Source organism: Phoca vitulina, unplaced genomic scaffold, assembly GCF_004348235.1.
Source record: "Phoca vitulina isolate PV1807 unplaced genomic scaffold, GSC_HSeal_1.0 scaffold8, whole genome shotgun sequence".
Lineage (NCBI taxonomy): Eukaryota > Metazoa > Chordata > Mammalia > Carnivora > Phocidae > Phoca > Phoca vitulina.
In genome coordinates, this window is record NW_022589711.1 from 37,443,935 (window position 1) to 37,463,781 (window position 19,847).

General features: G+C 38.8%; 1 protein-coding gene across 14 annotated transcripts in view; it reads right to left on the reverse strand.

The window, feature by feature from the left end:
* Nucleotides 1-19,847, reverse strand: part of ZBTB20 (zinc finger and BTB domain containing 20) — a 797,562-nt gene that overhangs the window by 375,579 nt on the left and 402,136 nt on the right. For all 14 annotated transcript variants that reach the window (XM_032406586.1, XM_032406581.1, XM_032406599.1 and 11 more), the window contains one exon: nucleotides 104-151. The gene's annotated coding sequence lies outside the window, so the exon portion shown is untranslated. The remainder of the gene's footprint in view (nucleotides 1-103; nucleotides 152-19,847) is intronic.

The following is a 19,847-nucleotide window of genomic DNA, read 5'->3' on the forward strand; positions in this document are numbered from 1 at the left end:
GAGCCTTTAGGCTGAATTCTTTCAGAGTCTGGGAGAAAGGTACTTGACTTCTTGGCACCTCAATATTATGGACTGTCATTTAGGGGTAAGAGAAGTTACTCACCCGACAGCAAAGTTGTGATGAATATCCAGTTAGTGATGGCGGACCATTCTGAAATGAAAAGAATATCATAAATGCTGGGCATTTAATAAATGCATGACAACATGGTGATCATGGAAAATAACCCATTTGCTTCTCACCTTGGGACGCTGACTCAGTGATACTATACTACATGGAGAGTAAAGGAGACTTCTTTTGGGGAAGGAACATACAAGTGTGCACTGGGAAAGTGGCGTGTGTAGCTGTCTGCATGTTCAGCTTTAAGGGCTTGAACCAGTTGCAACCAGTTGTGAATGACTTGCTGCCCATTTTTGCAATTCACTGTAACTTGTATTGGGAAAGTTATGTTTTATGGTTAATTATCCATGGTCTGTTTGAAAAAATAAATCAAACCATTGTGAGCCACCAGGATTTGCAGCTCCATTTGAACTTTACTGTACTTTTGATTAAACATTTTGTAAATAAAAACAACTGGTTTCTTCTTGTTTTTGGTTGTTTGTTACTTGTGTTCTGGATATAAATATTGTGGCAATGGTGGGAGAACCAGTTATGGATTATTTACCCCTGGTTTCATGAGTTGTGAGCTACTGGCCTTATTCTCCGTCATGAGTGTAAATAAATGTATAGTATTATATTCCAAGTCCTGTAAGACAAATGGAACGACTGAACTGAAACCTTTTAAAACCAAAGCCTTTTATGCTAAGTCACAGAGCAACAAAACAAACCCCAAATTAACATTTAAAAAGCTTCTACTGTGGAGCAACAAAATCCCCCAATATTATATAATCTGCATTTTAAAAACTGCTTGCCTAACTAGCAGCAGTCTATCAATAATTCCACATGCTTGTCTTTTCGTTGCTTTTATAATTTAGAAGCCATAGATGGTTTACCAGAGATCACCTCCCACCCCCAATATCACCACCAGAATGAAGCCTTGAAAATAACCAGCATAACTAACTGAAGTCAAAATTGATTTAGAAAGATCCGGAATTATTGTAACTAAAAGTAATGAAACTCTATGTAAAGGAAGAACTTATATAAATTTGTCTATCTGAACACTTATATAAATAAAAGGAGTCTGAAACACAATTGTCCAGGGAAAATGAGAAAAGCCAAGATTCAAAGACCCTGTGGTACAAGGCAAGAGGAATATGTTTGAGGCCCAGAATCCAAAGTTCCTAACACATTTGCATATGAAACTTAATGAGGACCACCAAAGCAGCTTGCCAAAATTATGTTTTTTAAACGATCCACTGTTCCATGCAGCACTGACCACTGAAAAAGACCTCTAGGAAACATAAAATTGCCTTCTGCGATTTGCTACTTTTATAAAGACAGAGACAGGATAATAAGGGCTTTCTTATAAAATGGGGTGATCTGTCTATCGCTGGGACCTGAAGAGCACTGCATCTGATTTCATCTTACCCCTTTATTCCTCTCAAGGCTCACTGCTCACCTGTGTAAGCACTGTGAAGGAATGGCCACTGAAGGTCCCTCACCAGCTCACCAAAACGTGGTAAAATATTTATGAAGGGGCTACTATATGCCAGGCACAACTACAGTAATTCTGCTTGGAAAGGTAAGTCAGTGGCTAAGGTTCTTTTTGCAACATTTAAAAATATCTATTACTACTGCCAACAGTGAGGAGAAGCTAGGTTGAAAGTGTTATGAAGGACTTCTGAAAAATTAGAAACTGTTTAAAACCCTCCCTGGCTTCTTGGATGCCCTGGGAACAGGAAGTTTAGGCCTGTCGGCCCTTCGAAGCCCGGATCCCACATCACCAAAGAAAAACTAGAAGTAGACGATATGTGTCCAGGGTCCTGGTTACAACTGAAAATGAGGGCTGACCAGAATCAGTTGGCAGCCATCAGACGCTGAAAGATCAGTTCTGCCCTAAGTATGGTTCAGAGAGTGTAAAAACCTACTGAGATGAAAACAGAAGCTATTTGGAGAAACAAGCAGAAAAAAAAAGTTAAAAGATATTTTACTTGAAGACATTTTCTTCTATTTGTTTTATAATATATGCCTCCAACTCTTTTTGACAACCAAGAAAACGCTCTATCTATAGAGTTCTAAGTTTTCTTTTAAATCCAGGCAACCCATTTGAAAATCAGGATACAAAAAATGACTCCCTCTATATGGAACTGCCCACCAAAAATAAGTGCTTGGTTACAGATGAATAATCATGTTCAAATTATATAAAAAGTATGGTATTTTACATGATGCAGGTATATACATACAGAATTGCATCCTGGAATCCGAACTCAGCCATAACACATGGAGAGGGACACTGAGAAAATGTATACATAGGAATATGATTTCCTGGTGAAAGACCAGAGTATTCTGATCAACTTTCCTTATTTTTCCACAAACAAATCTACCTGAGCTATAGATCCTTTTAAGAAAGAAACCAGGGTGGGGGGCGCCTGGGTGGCTCAGATGGTTAAGCATCTGCCTTCAGCTCAGGTCATGATTTCAGGGTCCTGGGATCGAGTCCCACATCAGGTTCCTTGCTCAGCGGGGAGCCTGCTTCTCCCTCTGCCTACCACTCCCCTGGCTTGTACTTTCCCTCTCTCTCTCTCTGGCAAATAAATAAATAAAATCTTTGAAGAAAAAAACCAGGGGGCGCCTGGGTGGCTCAGATGATTAAGCGTCTGCCTTTGGCTCAGGTCATGATCCCAGGGTCCTGGGATCGAGCCTCACATCGGGCTCCTGGCTCAGTGGGGAGCCTGCTTCTCCCTCTCCCTCTGCCTCTCTCCCTGCTCATGCTCGCTCGCTATCTCTGTGTCTCAAATGAATAAATAAAATCTTAAAAAAAAAAAAAAGAAAAAAACCAGGAAGCATACTGATAAAATACTTAAAAACTATATACTAGCTTACTCATTATTCATTAAGACAACTAAAGATGCCCCCATGTCATCACAGATACAAAGACATGATAATCCCAATCCCCTTGATCACTCGGTTGTTGCAAGAGAGACACACATTGAAGCAATGAGACCTTAAAAACCAGATAAAACTCTCCTGGCTTTGATTTTTATTTTTATGCACCAGATTTTTTCCATAAAAAGGGAATCCTAAATGTAATAGCTAATGCATAAATGAAAGGTAAACAAACTAGGACATAGCCAAAATCTTTTTTTTTTTTAAAGTGAAGGAACACTCAGCTCTTTCCTTCGGTAAAATCAAATGAACCAATTTCATCTGATTTTCCATCCAGAAGAAAAGTATGACCTGGAGGAATGTTCCTGACCTCCAGTACAAGGAGATTCATCCCCTTGCCTCCCTCTCTTGGATTGCATTACGAACGACCGGAACTACCACCAGCACCACCTCTAACACACCTGATCTTACTTTCCCCTAGCAGCTCCCCAACAGTGCCTACTCCTGTGCACCCATTTTATGACGGTCGATAGGCAGAAACTACAAAGGAAGAATAAAACAAAACCAAAAGTCCTCCAACTTCCCTCATCAGGTCCATGTCTGATTCCCGGAGGACATTAGTCCGTTAAATGAAATAAAATATTATAAACGGGGACAGAAGACTGATAGACCTCATACAAATCTCACTGTGTTCCCACTTAAACTGGGAAGGGAGTTATTCTGGTGAAAAAGTGGGGGGTGTGGGAAAGGAGTGAAGAGCTACAAAGGGACAAAGAGACTTAAAGGTGGTGCGATGAATTCCCTGTGCCAGGGAAGAGTATGACAGAAAGTTCTAAATGAAAATTCCAGAAACTGCAGGCTCCTAAGTGGAACTGTTGTTTAGGGGATGAATTCTATAGGGAGTTTGAATTAAGTGTCTGTTCTATAGCATCTAGATGTTTTCTCTTTCATTAAGCCTTGGAGTTTGTCATGAGAAAAAAAAAAAAATTAGCTCTTTCTACAGCCCCCAAAGTAAAAGGCGAGAGAAAGACAGGGTTTATATAACTGGCTTTTTACATAAATATTACATCAGGATACATTTCAAATGAAAACACACACACACACACACACACACACACACACACACACACAGCCATCTTCCTTATCCTCTATTTTAAAATTCATTTCATACTTTAAATGTTGTTGATTTTTCACAAAACAAGTAAAAACCAAGTCAGCATTAAACACCTCAGAATAATTTCAGTCTTATATTACTTGGAAAATTCACCACATCATGGAGGGTCACAAAATCCTGTTTTAAAGTCAGTGAAGGCACTGACAATTATGGGATGTTTTGCTGCAGCCTAGGGCAACTAGAAATGGCCACGGATGTTAACTAACTCCCTCCTCAACAGTCTGAGAAAAGGGAAAAAAAAACTGTAAGTTTCCCCATCTGTTATTTCCTTTTTTTTTTCTTTTTGGCTGTGGAAAAGTAAAATTATGCAAGAGCTTTTGAATGTAAAGGCTGTGTGTGCTTTTTCCCTTTTTGTCTCTGTGTACCGGTTATGTGGTGTTGCGTAACTGAGTACAGAGTAGGCGGTTAGCGTTTACTATTGATTTACACTATGCCATCTAATGAATTCATAGCACTAAAAAGAAAGGAAAGAGAGGGGGAGGGAGGAAAAAGAAAGGAGAGGACGGCAAGAGGAGAAAGGAGGAATAGAGGAAAGAGAGAAAGCTCACTTAGAGAAACAGTTCTAAAGCCTAGAATAGTTTCATTCTTATTCCCTCTAGCTCTGACTTCTGGTTATTGTTCAGGTCTCAGAAAAATGGACTTTGAGCTAGTGACCCCAATATTCCAATCTTATTCAACGAGGATTACTGGCAGGTGAATGTCTGAAAGTACTAATGTGTCAAATTACTTGAAAGCAATTCCACTCAACTGTCAGACTTCTCCATATGCACTATTTACCATTCTCCATGCATTTGTGACTGTGTCTGTGATAGCTGATGGTATAGTCCAACTAGTTTACCTAGCCGCAAATACTATTTGAAAGACACACAGGGCAAAGAGAAATACGTTCTACCTTACCCATCTCCTTTTAAAATTGCATGAAGAATGCATTCAGAAATCTTTGAAGAGGTCACTATTTTACTTTGGAAGAAGATAGGCCACAAATTATTTGGCTACACAGAACTGCCTAATACAGGATAATCAGAGAGAAATGGGCAAATGGAGGAAAGATTCTAAACTGATGAACAACACTTGAAAAAGAAATTTAAAGAATTTCTTATATTATGCCCATGGAAAGCACTTAAAATTTAATTTTTGATCAGGACAATGATAGACATTCCTAGCCCTCACTGTTTACCATAAGTTCCTAAATCATAGGCCGGAAAGTAAGGGTAAGTTGGTTCTGCTGCTAGACACAGGACCTTCCTGTACCTGAGTGCCCTCCTATGGCTGAGAACAACTAGTAAGATGAGGAAGAGAAATAGAAGTTCTCTTTATTAGCAAGGCTAATAAAGCTTGTTTCCTTCCTGAATGTGAGTTTGTAAATGATGACTAGGAAACATCACATCCAAAAGAAAGAACAAGAGTGTGAGCTTTCATTTCTGATCGTCCAATCATCTTTCACCCAATTTAGTGTATTAAATATTAAACAGATGCCTACTCATCCATTTGTCGGGGATGCTTTAATAATCAATGTTGGGTGTTGAGCACCTAGCATAGTGCTTGGCACATTCTCTATGCTCAGCAAGTATTTGTTGAAACAGAAAATGATTATGGGAGGAACATTTCTGTAGGAAAAGTAGCTAGAAAAGCCTCAGGAAAACATATTCCCATGATTTACAGAAATCTTAAGCTGTATTACTCTATCATTTATCTGTAGACACAAAGTGTAGAGGAAGTATCAGACAGTTATTTGGGGACAGTTGAGTTCAGTTCCATTTTATTGGAAAAAAGCTTAACAAAAATTAGAATGCTGATAGCATCAGCAAAGTTTTGTGTTCATTTCCACTGGCCCTTTTGGACTATTTTTCATTTCAATCTTGGGCACAGAAAAGTCCATTTTAATTTCCATGGACACATTCTAAAGGAAAAGTCATGGGATATCAACATAATTCATCTTTTAAAAAATACTGAGAAGAATGTAGCCATTTAGTAATGGGAGAGAATATAGCTTTTTGTTGAGGGCAAGGCAGGTTGAGTTTTGATTAGGTTATGCAAATTTAAATTAATAGCAGGGTAACCAAGAATGTACTGATTTTCATTTTCTTGGTTAAACAAGAGTTTTATAAGAAAAAAATAATTCTGGATTAGAAAGTCAGAAATGCCATCTTTCAGTGAATTGGTGAATGAGACCTTTAGAGGAAAAGTTGCATGGGCAATCTCTCAAAAATTCCAGTTGAAGATTCAACTAAAAGCGTGTTTGGCAGTGGCAGCCATAGTAATTTTTAAATAGTGGGGTTACCATCTTGCTAATTCATCTAGGACTAGGCACATACCTTTCAGTCAAAACCTTCAAAAGGTTTTGTTTTGTTTTGTAACTTTGATCAATGATATAATCTAATCAAATTCAGCAACTTCCTTAAATAAGCATCCTGGCAGTATATTGACAAGACCATCCCACGCGCTATTTTATATCATGTATTCTAAAAAATGAATGAGGACTTGCCTGGACCCCTCATTTTATTCATGAAGATTCTGAAGCTCAGAAGGTAATCTTCTCAGGGGTATGTATTTTGAGACAAAGCTGGGACTGGTATCTAAAGCTCCCAGTTCCTCTAGCCACAGCATAGAATAAGTTAATAATGCATGTTTACATATAGCATAATATTAGTCTCAAGATGAATCTTATTTTAAATGCCACAAAGATTTGAAAAGATTCTTTTATAAGATAAGGAATGCTTACGTTATGTAACAATGTTCACCTTAAAGCTATGTTATACTTCATTTTTTTTATCTTTACTCTTTCCTCCTCTTTCCATTCTTCCTCTTATTCTTTGGATCTTCGGATAGAGTCACTTTTAACTCTGTTTCTAGCTCACTTACACCCATTCCTGACCTCAAATTTTTCCGTTTCTCTCACTTTGCATCTGTTTCTCCAACTTTTAGTTATTACTCTTCCTCATAAAAATCATTGTTTTGTTAATGTGCTTTGAGATCTTCAGAAGTCATAAAGGAAGAAAAATTTTACATTTAACATTATACAATAAACAGGGCTTTGGCATATACTCAAATTAAAAAATAAAATCTGCAACAAGATACTGACAATGTATAGGCTTTGCCATAGGATGTTACGGCTGTCTAGACCCCAGTCCTGTCAATGAGACTGGAGCCCATGTTACAAGCAATCTCATCAGATGGAGAGCTCACCATCTCCAGGCCACTCGTTTTCCACTTCACCATGTCACCTTTCTTTTCCCTGTTCTTTCTTTCCATTCCAGAGATACAACTATTTTTGGACTGATTATGGCATAGCAGAAGAAGGTCCAGAGAAATCCTAGTGGCTTAATGTGGATTCATGATACTGGCCAAACTCTCTCAATTCCAAAAAAAGGTCAGAAAGAGTTGCATACAAAAATTGCAGCTACACGGAAAGTGAAGTCTGAGGAGGTTAAAAGAGAACTTGGACATGAGAAAGAGGTCCCTGGATAACAGGAATGTTGCTGCCAGAATCATTGCAATTAAGATTGTGTCATTGTTTCCCTTATAAAATGTTAACTCTTATAGGGTTTACAATTCAGCTAAAATGATCAGCTCTAGGCTGAACATAGTTCTAAATATCTTCAAGTGGGAAGTATTTTTTCCCCTCCTTATTCCTTAAAAGAGAACACATAAAGCAACTATTCAGAAATTTCAATGACATTTGGATTCTGACCACATACCTTTCTCCAAAAAAGACTAGGTGCTGGGGCACCTGGGTGGCTCAGTTGGTTAAGTGTCCAACTCTTGATTTGGGCTCAGGTCATGATCTCAGGGTTGTGAGATCAAGCCCCGTATCAGGCTCTGCCCTGAGCATGGAGCCTGCTCAGGATTCTACATCTCCCTCTCCCTCTGCCCCTCCCTGCCCCTCCCTCATAGATAATTTTTTTTAAAGAGTAGTGCTAATTAAGGAGCCTAATCTACAGTGAGCTAAGGTGAACAACATCCACTGTGGAATGAAGGACATTAACCTGGTGTATGAGTGGGAAATAAAATAAAAGGACATCCTATTATTTTAAAAAGGTTTAATGTGCATCACTTGGATAGATAGTTCATTCCACTTTATTGATGTGAATAGGATTTTGGCAACACTGTGTTGAAAAGTCTTCCACTCCTGTTTGTTTGCTAGCAAGAAAAACTTAACAATTATAGGAGGCAGGAATTCCTGATGGTTTCCTTAGATCTCTTTCCTCATATGTATATTTCAGGGTGGGTATTAGATAATTAATAATTTTTTAAAACCCACTTTTCCTATTTCTCTAGCACTGGCCATGACATCTAACGGCAATAGTACAATGCTCTGCCACAGTGGTGAGAAGGGACAGGAGGAGGAAATCACAGACATACATTAAAATTAATAGGCCAGGAGGAAACTAGCATTTATTTAGTTCATATTACATGCCATGTACTTCATTAACATTATTCCATTTAATGCAAACCCTCTGTGAAGTAAATAAGATTGGCTGAAGTTTCATAGATTAGCAACCTAGTTACAGAGCTGTTAGCTGACCTGCTTAAGGACACTGAGCTAATTAAAAAGTTGTGCAGGTGAGGATCAGGACCTATTTGACTCTCAGGCCCACAGGTACTGTAATGCACCACAAAGTCAGGACCTCAATATGAAGCCATCTAGCCAAAAACAAAAAAAAACCTTCGTGCCAATGAAGAGAGCCACCACATGCTCCAAGTAGGCAATGGGAAGTGTAAATGACTCCTAAAAAGAAATAGGTTCTTGCTTTGCTCTTGCTTCTGATAAATCTCTGTTTTCTAAATGTATATTTGGAAAATGTTTTTTTTGGTCATAGATAAGAAAATGCACAATTTCCCAGGAACCTTTAAATCAGACCCAATATTTGAGTGTTTATGAAAATCCCTTTAAAGATTTATACTAAATAACTAAATAATAGTTTAAAAAATATAATGCATATAAAATCAGATGATTAGTACATTAAGAATTTTAATATGACTGTGTGTATGTGTGTGTATATGGGTGTGTATGATATGTGTATATGTGTATATAAATTTTTTTTCCTTGTCAAAATTTCTGGTAATTTACTACATAAAGTACTTGACCAAAGTTAAACAGTAAGTATGTTAAGGCAGGAGAAAAGGAAAGAACAAAGAAAAGAAGAAGAGTGTATGTGTGTGTGTGTGTGTATATGTGTGTGTGTGTGTGTCAAAGAGAGAGACAGAGAGATGTCCTATTCTCAAGACCGCTGAGATTTTTTTTAAAATATATTTTTAAAATCATAATTTGGTGAAGAACTTAATAACAAAGTAATAGTAGCCAAACAGATCTGAAGGGATGAATTAACAGTTCTTTGGGCAGTGCTAATTTATTCCTCAACTTTTAATACATCCTTATTGCTTTGTCCTTCCCTCCTTTTGTGCTTTAAGTTTAAATTTTATTGGGAGCAAGAAGGAAGACTTCATCAAGATAAAAAGCTTCTGCACAGCAAAGGAAACAGTCAACAAAACAAAGAGGCAACCCACAGAATGGGAGAAGATATTTGCAAATGACACTACAGATAAAGGGCTGGTATCCAAAATCTATAAAGAACTTCTCAAACTCAACACCCAAAAGACAAATAATCAAGTCAAAAAGTGGGCAGAAGAGATGAACAGACACTTCTCTGAAGAAGACATACAAATGGCTAACAGACACATGAAAAAATGTTCATCATCATTAGCCATCAGGGAAATCCAAATCAAAACCACACTGAGATACCACCTTACACCAGTTAGAATGGCCAAAATGGACAGGGAAAGAAACAACAAATGTTGGAGAGGTTGTGGAGAAAGGGGAACCCTCTTACACTGTTGGTGGGAATGCAAGTTGGTACAGCCACTTTGGAAAACAGTGTGGAGGTTCCTCAAAAATTTAAAAATAGAGCTACCCTATGACCCAGCAATTGCACTCCTGGGTATTTACCCCAAAGACACAGATGTAGTGAAAAGAAGGGCCATATGCACCCCAATGTTCATAGCAGCAATGTCCGCAATAGCCAAACTGTGGAAAGAGCCGAGATGCCCTTCAACAGATGAATGGATAAAGAAGATGTGGTCCATATATACAATGGAATATTACTCAGCCATCAGAAAAGATGAATACCCAACTTTTACATCAACATGGATGGGACTGGAGGAGATTATACTAAGCGAAATAAGTCAAGCGGAGAAAGTCAATTATCATATGGTTTCACTTATTTGTGGAACTTAAGGAATAACATGGAGGACATTAGGAGAAGGAAGGGAAAAATGGGGGGGGGAATTGGAGGGAGAGATGAACCATGAGAGACTATGGACCTGAGAAACAAACAGGCTTCTAGAGGGGAGGGGGGAGGGGGGATTGGTTAGCCCAGTGATGGGTATTAAGGAGGGCACATACTGAATGGAGCACTGGGTGTTATACGAAAACAATGGATCGTGGATCACTACATCAAAAACTAATGATGTATTGTATGGTGACTAACATAATATAATAGAATTAAAAACTACAAAAAAAAAAAAAAAAAGAAGGAAGAAACACTAACTTCTGGCTTAGCAGAAGCACAAATGAGCAGAGAACTAGAACATCTTCCTGGCCTTCTTTTCTCATCCTTATAAGGAAAAGCAATAGTAAACTAAACAGAAAAAGCAACAACAACAACTTTGACAGTTTTGCTTAGGCAAAAGCAAGATTTGTTTCAGCACAACTTCAAGGGCTTTCTTCAAATCTTAGCTTCTCTGGATGGTCTTACAACAAAGCTGAAGAAGAGAAGCGATCTGTTTAGGGAAATAGATGAGATTTGGGGGGAAATAGGAGGCGCTCCTTATTTTCAAACAGTATTTAAATGCATGACCAAGATACAACCTGCAACATTAAAAAAAAATTACAGTTAACTCAAACCTGCTAAAAATAACTCACAATATCCTCTCCACTAAAACAAAACAAAATAAAGCAAAAACTCACAATTATTTTGACTGGTGAAAACAGTGACATGGAAGTAACAGATGGAAAGACCAGTTTTACTCACACAACACACTCACTAAACACAATTGCAAGCGTCCCCACAAAAATAACTCAACAATGGTGACTTTGGCCTTCTGCTTCAAAATATCTCCCTTAGGTAAGTTTCCTTACAGACTTCAAAGGGCGTGTGAAAAATAACGTGAAACCAACTGTCTGTCCGGACCTAGAAACAGGAAAGGGCTGCCAATCACAGCCTGCAAACAAAAGGGATCTTGTCATCTTCGTCAAGTCCTTTCTCAGGACTGGAATAGGTGTTCTTTCCCTATGTATGATTTCTTGTTGCCTGGTAGTATTTTTAGGAAAAGTGACATATCTGTACTCTTAACAAACACCACACTACATAGCATCTAAAAACTTTCATAAATCAAATAATTAAAAGTAACAAATCTTTCTGCTAATTGCTCCTCCAAGTTGAAAGACAGGTTATTTTCTTACCTTACACTGTGCCTTCTGATCTGACAGTGTCATTCAATCAATAATTTCAATGTCAGTTACTGATTTTCAACTCTTTTATTACAAAGACTTCAAGCAATAATGAAATGGTGCTGATCTGCTTGCTTTCACTCTATATAACATCTATATTTATATGCTTTGCTTCTATTTGGATCTATATTTATCTGCTTTATCTGCCTACAGTGCATCTGTTTCTCATACACACAGACATATATTTATATATATACACACATACTGTATATATATAGGTTATATATAAACACACATACCCACAAAAAATGTATGAATGTATGCTAGTGTGCTTATTTCAACAAGCATGCAGGTGCATAAATACTCAGACACATGACAAATAGACCAAGAACATAAATGTACATGTAAACATAGTTGTACAAGGGAAAAGCATATCTCGACAATAGGTCTATCTACAATCCTTGAGACTTACACACTCAGCAGTGACAGCCATAGACTAGTCTGGGAAGGAGAAAAACTCTTCAGAAAGCAAAACTATATAACGAAATAGAGATCATGCGTTCTGATTTACTCATTTTAAAGAGGAGGAACAGAGACACTGAGGCTCAGAGAGAAGGTCCAGCTTTCTGGTGGCAGACCTGGAAGTTGCACCCAGGCCTCTGCCTTCTAGATAAATCCTCCGCTATGCTGGCTTGAAACGATGAAAACATTTTTCTCAGACCCAATATCATCTTCTAATTTCCACCCTTCCTATTTTTCCCCTTTTTTTATTGCATGAAATGGGAGCAACTGATATTCAGTGAGAGTCAGGAACGATTCCAAATGTTTTAAATGTGCTGTATCATTTCATCTGTACCACAGCTCTGTCAAGCAGGTATTCTTGTTCATGCCCATTTGACAGAGAAAACACCTGAGGCCTAGTTGTTAAATACCTCGCTCAAAGCTACACAGCTAGTGAGCAAGGAAGCCGAGTTCCTCTGATACTCCACAGCCTGTGTTTTTCCCGCTAGATCATGACGCTTTCTACGATACACATCTGAATGCCCTGCGAACCCCCCAGGACCACAGCCTAAGCATCATATAAATCTAACAACTGGTCTGATGCATAATAAACCTAAAGCAGAGGTTCTGTCAGACTGAGAGAAAAATAAAGGGAGTGGGACAGGTACCTGTTTCACATCCCCAGTAAACGATGCAGACCCTCGAAGAGAAAACTGAAACATGCAAAATTCAGGCCAAAAAAAAAAAAAGTCACCCAAGGGTAGTCTTATGTGATTTAAAGTCTTAATAACTTCTAGTGTATGAACATTTTATGTCTTTTTCATCAAAAGATTAGAGCAAACTGATAAAATTGAATCAGATGGGAAATAGAGGCACAAGAAGGCAAAGGGAGGTTAGCAAAAGAAAGAAAGAACCAGACCCGTCTTCTTCTCTTGGGACAACACTTTCCAAAATAAACATGGATCAAAAAAATACAAAGCCAGTACCAAAAATTGGTATTTCACCTCCACTTAAGTGTTAAGAGCAAATTCAGAAATGCAACCATGTCTGTGGTAATTTCATATAGATTTCCTCAGATAGTAACCAGTGGTGACCTATCCCAACACACAGGAATTTTACTCGTTGTTCGGCTTACACAGAACCCAGCACTAGGAGATGCCATGTGGATTTGTGAAATTCCCTGGGGCATACTTCATCCATAAGCCAAGGAACAGAAATTACACTGATCCATACATGCAGCTCTTCATCTGTGACATATTGATAATTACTCTTTATTTGTGAATTAAATCCAAGTTATAAAAACAAGTTTCAGACATTTGTCACAAACAGGGTGCATTTTACTTAACTCTTTCAGAACACCATCTAGCTACTGTCTCCAGGAAATGGGAGCTATCCTTGAAAGGGCCTGATAGTGTGGAAGGATTATGGCCTTGAGAGAGAGAGACTGACTTGAATTTGAATCCCAAGTCTTCCACTCATTAACAATATAGATTCAGGCGCTTCACTTAAATGGAGCTGAATCTCAGTTTCATTACCTGTGGAATGAAGAATAAAACCACCGATTTTGCAGGAACATTGTGAGGATTAGAGATAGTCCCACAGCAATGTCCCTCTCATAAAGGGGGCCATTAAATATTAACTATTATATGTTTAAGGAGACCTTTTGGCTGTGGCTTTCTATTGCATAAATGATACACAGTTCTTTTGGGAGTAAAAGAACATGTGAGGTCCTTTTTGTGCTGGTTTAATCAAAGACAAACTTTTTGGTGATCAGGTATGTTCCAAGTAATGATAGAAATAAAAGCATTTCATGGTGTAACATTTTCACTGGAAGATCTTAAAGCGCTTAACAACCTTCGACTTCTGTGATTGTGGCTACTCTCATTTAACAATTGGGCCAAATGAAGCTCAGAGATACATCCCCCGGACGAATAATTTAAAAAAAATCACCACCAGGGGTGAGTAAAATTTCTGTCTTTAACATCTAAACCACACAGTGTCCAGCTGAGTAATAACTGTGGCAAGGTCACAGATACAAAGGGCCATGGCTCCCCAGAGCTCTCTGAGATTATTCACTGAGGCCAGAACCATTAGGTAATGCTGTGTACATCTGCTGAGATAACAAGGGTAAGTCAGGGTTAGGTCAGGGTTTCAGGTTATAGGGGTGGGGTGAAGAGTGGTTTTCAGATCGAATGCTGAGAGCAGTCTCATTTCAGCAGCGAACAAGCCATACAGTATTTAATGTAGGAGGAGAGAAAAAAAGAGGCAGCCACTGGCTAGAGATGGTAGGTGGGAGCAGGGACCCGGTGGGGCTCCAGCGGGGAACTGTGCGTCAAAGAGGAGACCCTCCCATGTGCACACACACTGAGAGGCGGACAAAAAGCCCAGGGTGCAGCATAAATCCTGCTATCTCAATAACACACACAGATGTTCCACCATTGTTTTCTTTTATGCACATTTTAATTAAGAGATCAGAATCAAGCATTAAAATGTTATTAAATGGCTTGTTTACATTTTCACTATATGTCATTTATTATGCATTTTCTAAATGTGTATCTGTGCAGCAGGGCTATTTGGAATTTTTATGTCATTGTTACAATCATCCCTCTAACTCACACCAGTTTTAGCTAACCAAGGAACTGTCAGAAAGCCTGTTCGGTCCACGCAGTGGGATAGGCACTCCAGCTTCTTTAATCCTCAATCAAGCTGTCCTCAGCCCCCTCACATCTCCCTGCAGTGTGACATACCGCACCAGCTCTAGAGTACTGGCTCTCCAGGATGTCCCAGGTCCACAGCAACCTTTCTGATTATTCACGAGAGGCCCAGTTTTAAATATCATCCCGTTGTCCTCACCAGAAAACAGTGTCTACATTCATGCCATCGCCTTCCCTGAGCAGGCTTGAAAACCTCAGGAACTCAAAGCTACCACATGGAGGAACCTGGCCCCCTCCCAGTGGCACAGACTCCCCCGGAGAGGACACAGTGGGAAAAGTGGGAATGAGAATTTTTTTCTCTCTCCCCATGCCATCACTTATTTCTGGTCTACCACTTATCTCTACTTACCCCTGCAGGAATCCTTTGAGTCTTCTCTATTATTATAGAGTTGAAACAGATACCCAAACCTCCCCTTCTCCCAGACTCCACAGATAGGAACACTTACTCACACAGCCCACCTGCAAGTGTGGAGTACAGGTGTCCTTTAGTCGGCTTGCTCCACACGGCCTAGAAGCCCACTGTTCATGTGACGCCTCGTGAGTCACGGTGCACGGAATTGTAAGGCAGAGGGCAGGACTCGTGTCTCATGCATGTTCAGTTCAGTGCCTAACATACTGTGAGTGTTCAGTCAGTCCAAATAAGAGAGGCGGGTTTCCTTCCTCCCTACCACCTTCCCTTCCTCCCTCCTCTTCTCCCCCCTTTTCTTCATCTGATTGTTACCAGGGTAAGCAGAATGGTCACACACAGCAGGCACAAGACAGGAACACATTTTAATCCATTGTCAGATTTTATTCCTTAAACTGTCTCATTTGCAGCATAACTGAGCTACAAACATGTTTGTATAACTTTAAATATAACCTTGAGGTAAGAGTTGTCTGCTGTAACTGGTGGACCAGAGAGGATCCTGAGAAAACTAATGGCACAGCTTTAAATGGAATTTTCTTTTAAAAGGCAAGTTTAAGATGTTACCACAGAAAGAATAAAATTGGCACAACTCTCTGGAGAGCACCTTAGCAACATGCACCAAAAACTTAAAAGGATATGAAATACTAATGACCCAGAAATTTCACATCTAGCAGTTTATCTAAAAGAAATAACCGAAGATCTATGCAAAGATTTAGAATCAAGAGTTTTTATCATGGCAGTACTTACCATTGTGAAAATTTGGAATCTTTGTCTGACAGTAGAAAGTTAAGTAAGTAAATGATTGTATATCCATATACTGGAATACTATGCAGTTATTAAAAATCATATTTTGAATACTACTTAATGACATGAAAAATGTGTTTGGAATATTGTTAAATTAAAAAGTGTATTAGCCAACAATATGGAAAGGTTGATCTGTTATTTAAGTAAATCTTGCCAAGTTAAATACTTTTTTAAGATATGATAAATGTGTACACACATAGTGAAAAAAGGCTGGAAAATATGTATGCAAACAGTAAAAGTGGTTGTTTCTGGGCAGGACAATTTTAAATAATTTTTGTTTCTTCTGAACTTTTCCACAATGAAAGTATATTACTTGTACAGCAAAATATTACTTAAAATAGTAATCTACACAAAACGTCCTTCCCAAAATGCCTAAAAAGTGACTTTCTATGAGCATTTTTATACCTAGGAGTCTTCTCTCTCCTGTTTTTATAGGTATTATGTGTTATTTCCAAACATCTAAAGTTTTTGAGACTATGATTTATAATAAATACTCTCTTAAATAGAAACCTTTAATAGTCTATGATTTTAGTCTTAGGCTTCTCCTTAGAAAAAATTCCAATGACCTGTGAGTTAATGATGTGGAATCTTAGGAATCAGAACAGGGCTACTGTATCTACTTCTCCTGCAGTCCTAAATTTTGCCTTCAATTTAGGCTCCATAATAGCAATTCATATCACTAAGTTACATTACTTAGGCCCACAGTGTAACGCCTTGCCCTTTTTGATTTCCAAACTCTCGTTTATTTCACCAGTGCTATATCTGTTTCATAGATGCTGATGCTATAGAGAATACATGAAACAGTCAGTCATTCAGGAAAAATCATCGTAGGTTTGGCCAAGTAAGGCGGAGTTCAGTTGAATGCAATCTAATTCCCTATGCAGTGTTTGATGTAATAATCATGGTGTTTCTTGCACCCACAGCTCCTTGTAAGAGATACCACTCCTTCCACAGTTTTTACTCACCCGTACAGCCACACCCAGCTATAGGTTACTGTGCAAGGAACTATTAAGTAGTAAGAAAATGGAGGAGCCACAGCAGGTCACAGGTGATCTCAAGTCATAAAACAGGAAAAGGACGTATGGTCTATTAGTACTAACAGAAGAATTGGGTGGAGATGTGAAGAAGGGCCCTGAAACCCGGTCTACTAAAACCCCATGAAGCCCTGCCGCAAAGGTCCCTGGAACAGCCTTGCATCTAGAATGGCCTTAACAGAACCTCTCCTTAGAACTCCTTTATTGTGCCATATATATATCTCAAAAACACATCCCCATCACTGAGCAAACTGGGTCTCTATTCCTTTAAAGAAAATAATAATCCCAATAACATCTGATATCCAAACTTTGCGATTTCAATAGAATCCAAAACAGACTTTTTTAAGCCTGAGTTTCTGATTTCACCGTGGAAATTTCAAATAGCTAAAGTGGAGCATCACAAGTTTCTATGTCAAGCCTATGGAATTATAAATTTAGGCATAAATGATGTACAAGTGATGTAGGGCAGTGTGGCAACCACTTACTAAGGCAGGAAGTTACTTTTGAAACAAATTTGCAGACTTCTGGGTTCCTACTGGATAATGGCAGCAAACTAAATTTGAACTTTCCAAATATCCTCTACAAGTAATGTAGATCAACAAGGAGAGAAAATAAAACAACTTCTGTCTATAGCATAACTAAAAGACAGAGAAAGCTACAAGCTTCAGTTTCTGCATGAGTAGTGAAATAAACATGTGGAGACCAGAAGAGCCAGCCTGGGAGCCCCCACTAGAATGGTGACTGGAGAGAACTCTACCTAGGAGTCCGGTAGGTCTATTTTCCCTAGGAAATAATCAAAACTTTAGGAAGTATGTTCCGGAACAAGCTCCCTGTGAAAAATACAAATGCCAGTGTCCTTCCAAGACCTATGGAATCAGAATTTCCAGAAGTGATATCCAGGCATCCACATTTCAAAACTCCAGAAGTGATTCTGAAATACCCTAGAGATGAGGACCAGTGTGCCACTGTTAAGTTCAACCTTTATAAATTCATCTTCCCTAACTTCACAAATATAAAAATTCTGCTCTTGCCAGGCCAGTCTCCTTGTTCTCCATCCTTGCTTTCCCCCAAAGACAAAGTGAATTTATGTCTTCATACATCTGCTCCCGACTTCCCTGATCTGAAATACTGTGCATGTCCCTTACTGTCTGTTTAAATTCTCCCCACTTCCAAAATTGGGTTCAAGTTTTACCTCCCTTCTAACTCACATGCATTCCACCTCCATTAATAAACTACAGAGTATATGCTTTCCCCTCTGTCTTATATCATTATGGAAACAATAATTTATGTTTGTCTTACATCTCAGTGAGATCATAAACCATATGAGTCCTCAGGAAGTCTTCATATGTTTTCGTTGGGACCTCTTTGCTATATACATCTGGGACTTTCCAAAGATAGCAGAATGAATGAAAGTAGCACCTGTGTATTCATCATCAAATAACATAGGGGATACATATTTACCTCAAAAACTGCTCAGAATCTATGCCTTGCACTCTGTAAGCTTACATTCTAAAGAAAATACATATGTAGAAGTGAAAAAAAAAAGATAAGCAAGGGTTTGTATCTCTAGCACTGATCCTTCTTCTGAGTTCCTGAGTCATATATCCAAATGCCTACTCAGTTTCTTCACTTGACAAGAATTGCAAAGTCAACAAGGCCCAAATTAATTCATAATTATCTCTGTCCCCAAATCTGCTCTTTCCTCTATATCCCCCATAGCTCCCAACTCCATGGAGTTCATGCTATTACCATTCATCCAGTTGCTTAGGGCAAACACCTAGGACTCACCATACCTGATGTATCTCTTTCTAATCTAGACCACATCAAGACCCTCAGCGATTGCTTTCAAATTACATTCAAATTATTCAGAATTGAACTACTTTCCTACCCTCTGCTGCCGTTGCCCATCACATACTGGGCTCCTACGGTAACTCCTGACTGGTCTTCCTACTCTGCCTTTGACCCTTTTAGCCTATTCTCCACATAGTAGACACAGATCTCTTTTAATTTACAAACTAGAGCACATACCATTTTTTTAAAGATTTATTTTTACTTATTTTAGAGAAAGAGAGAGAGCACGAGCAGAAGGGACAGAGAGAATCTCAAGCAAACTCTGTACCAAGCATGGAGCCTAACACGGGGCTCGATCCCATTACCCTGAGATCACGACCTGAGCTGAAACCGAGTCAGACGCTTAACCCACTGCACCACCCAGGAACCCCAAGAGCACATACCCTTTTTAAAACTTGCTAACAGCTTCTTGTTGGTCTTTACCATAGCCTATGTGATCTGATCCATACCTATCTATGTGATCATTCTTGCTTTACTTCACTTGAGCCACACATTTCTTCTTGCTCTTCCTGAAGTATTTCAAGTTTTTCTTACCTACTCTATAGTATCTATTCCCTCTGCCCCAAATCCTCTTCCTCCTGATCAACCACATGCTTAGCTCCTTCTCATTATTTTAATCTTTGCTCAAATGTCCCTTGCTTAGCGAGACCTTTGCTACCTGCCCTATCTCAAAGGGCACTCTCTCCATCATCCATTTTTTACCCCCATACGCTGCCTTGTTTTCTGCCTAGATCATATCATTATTTAAAATGATATATTTTTGCTTACTTAATTATTGTTTTTCTCTTCTTTCATTATAAAGTAAGCTTCCTAGGGGACTTCGGTTAATTTTTCACTATGTCCCCAGTAATCAGAACAATGTCTGAAACATTATAGGTGGTTGATAGACATTAAATGACTGAATGAATACGTGGATGAGTAAAGTGTTCC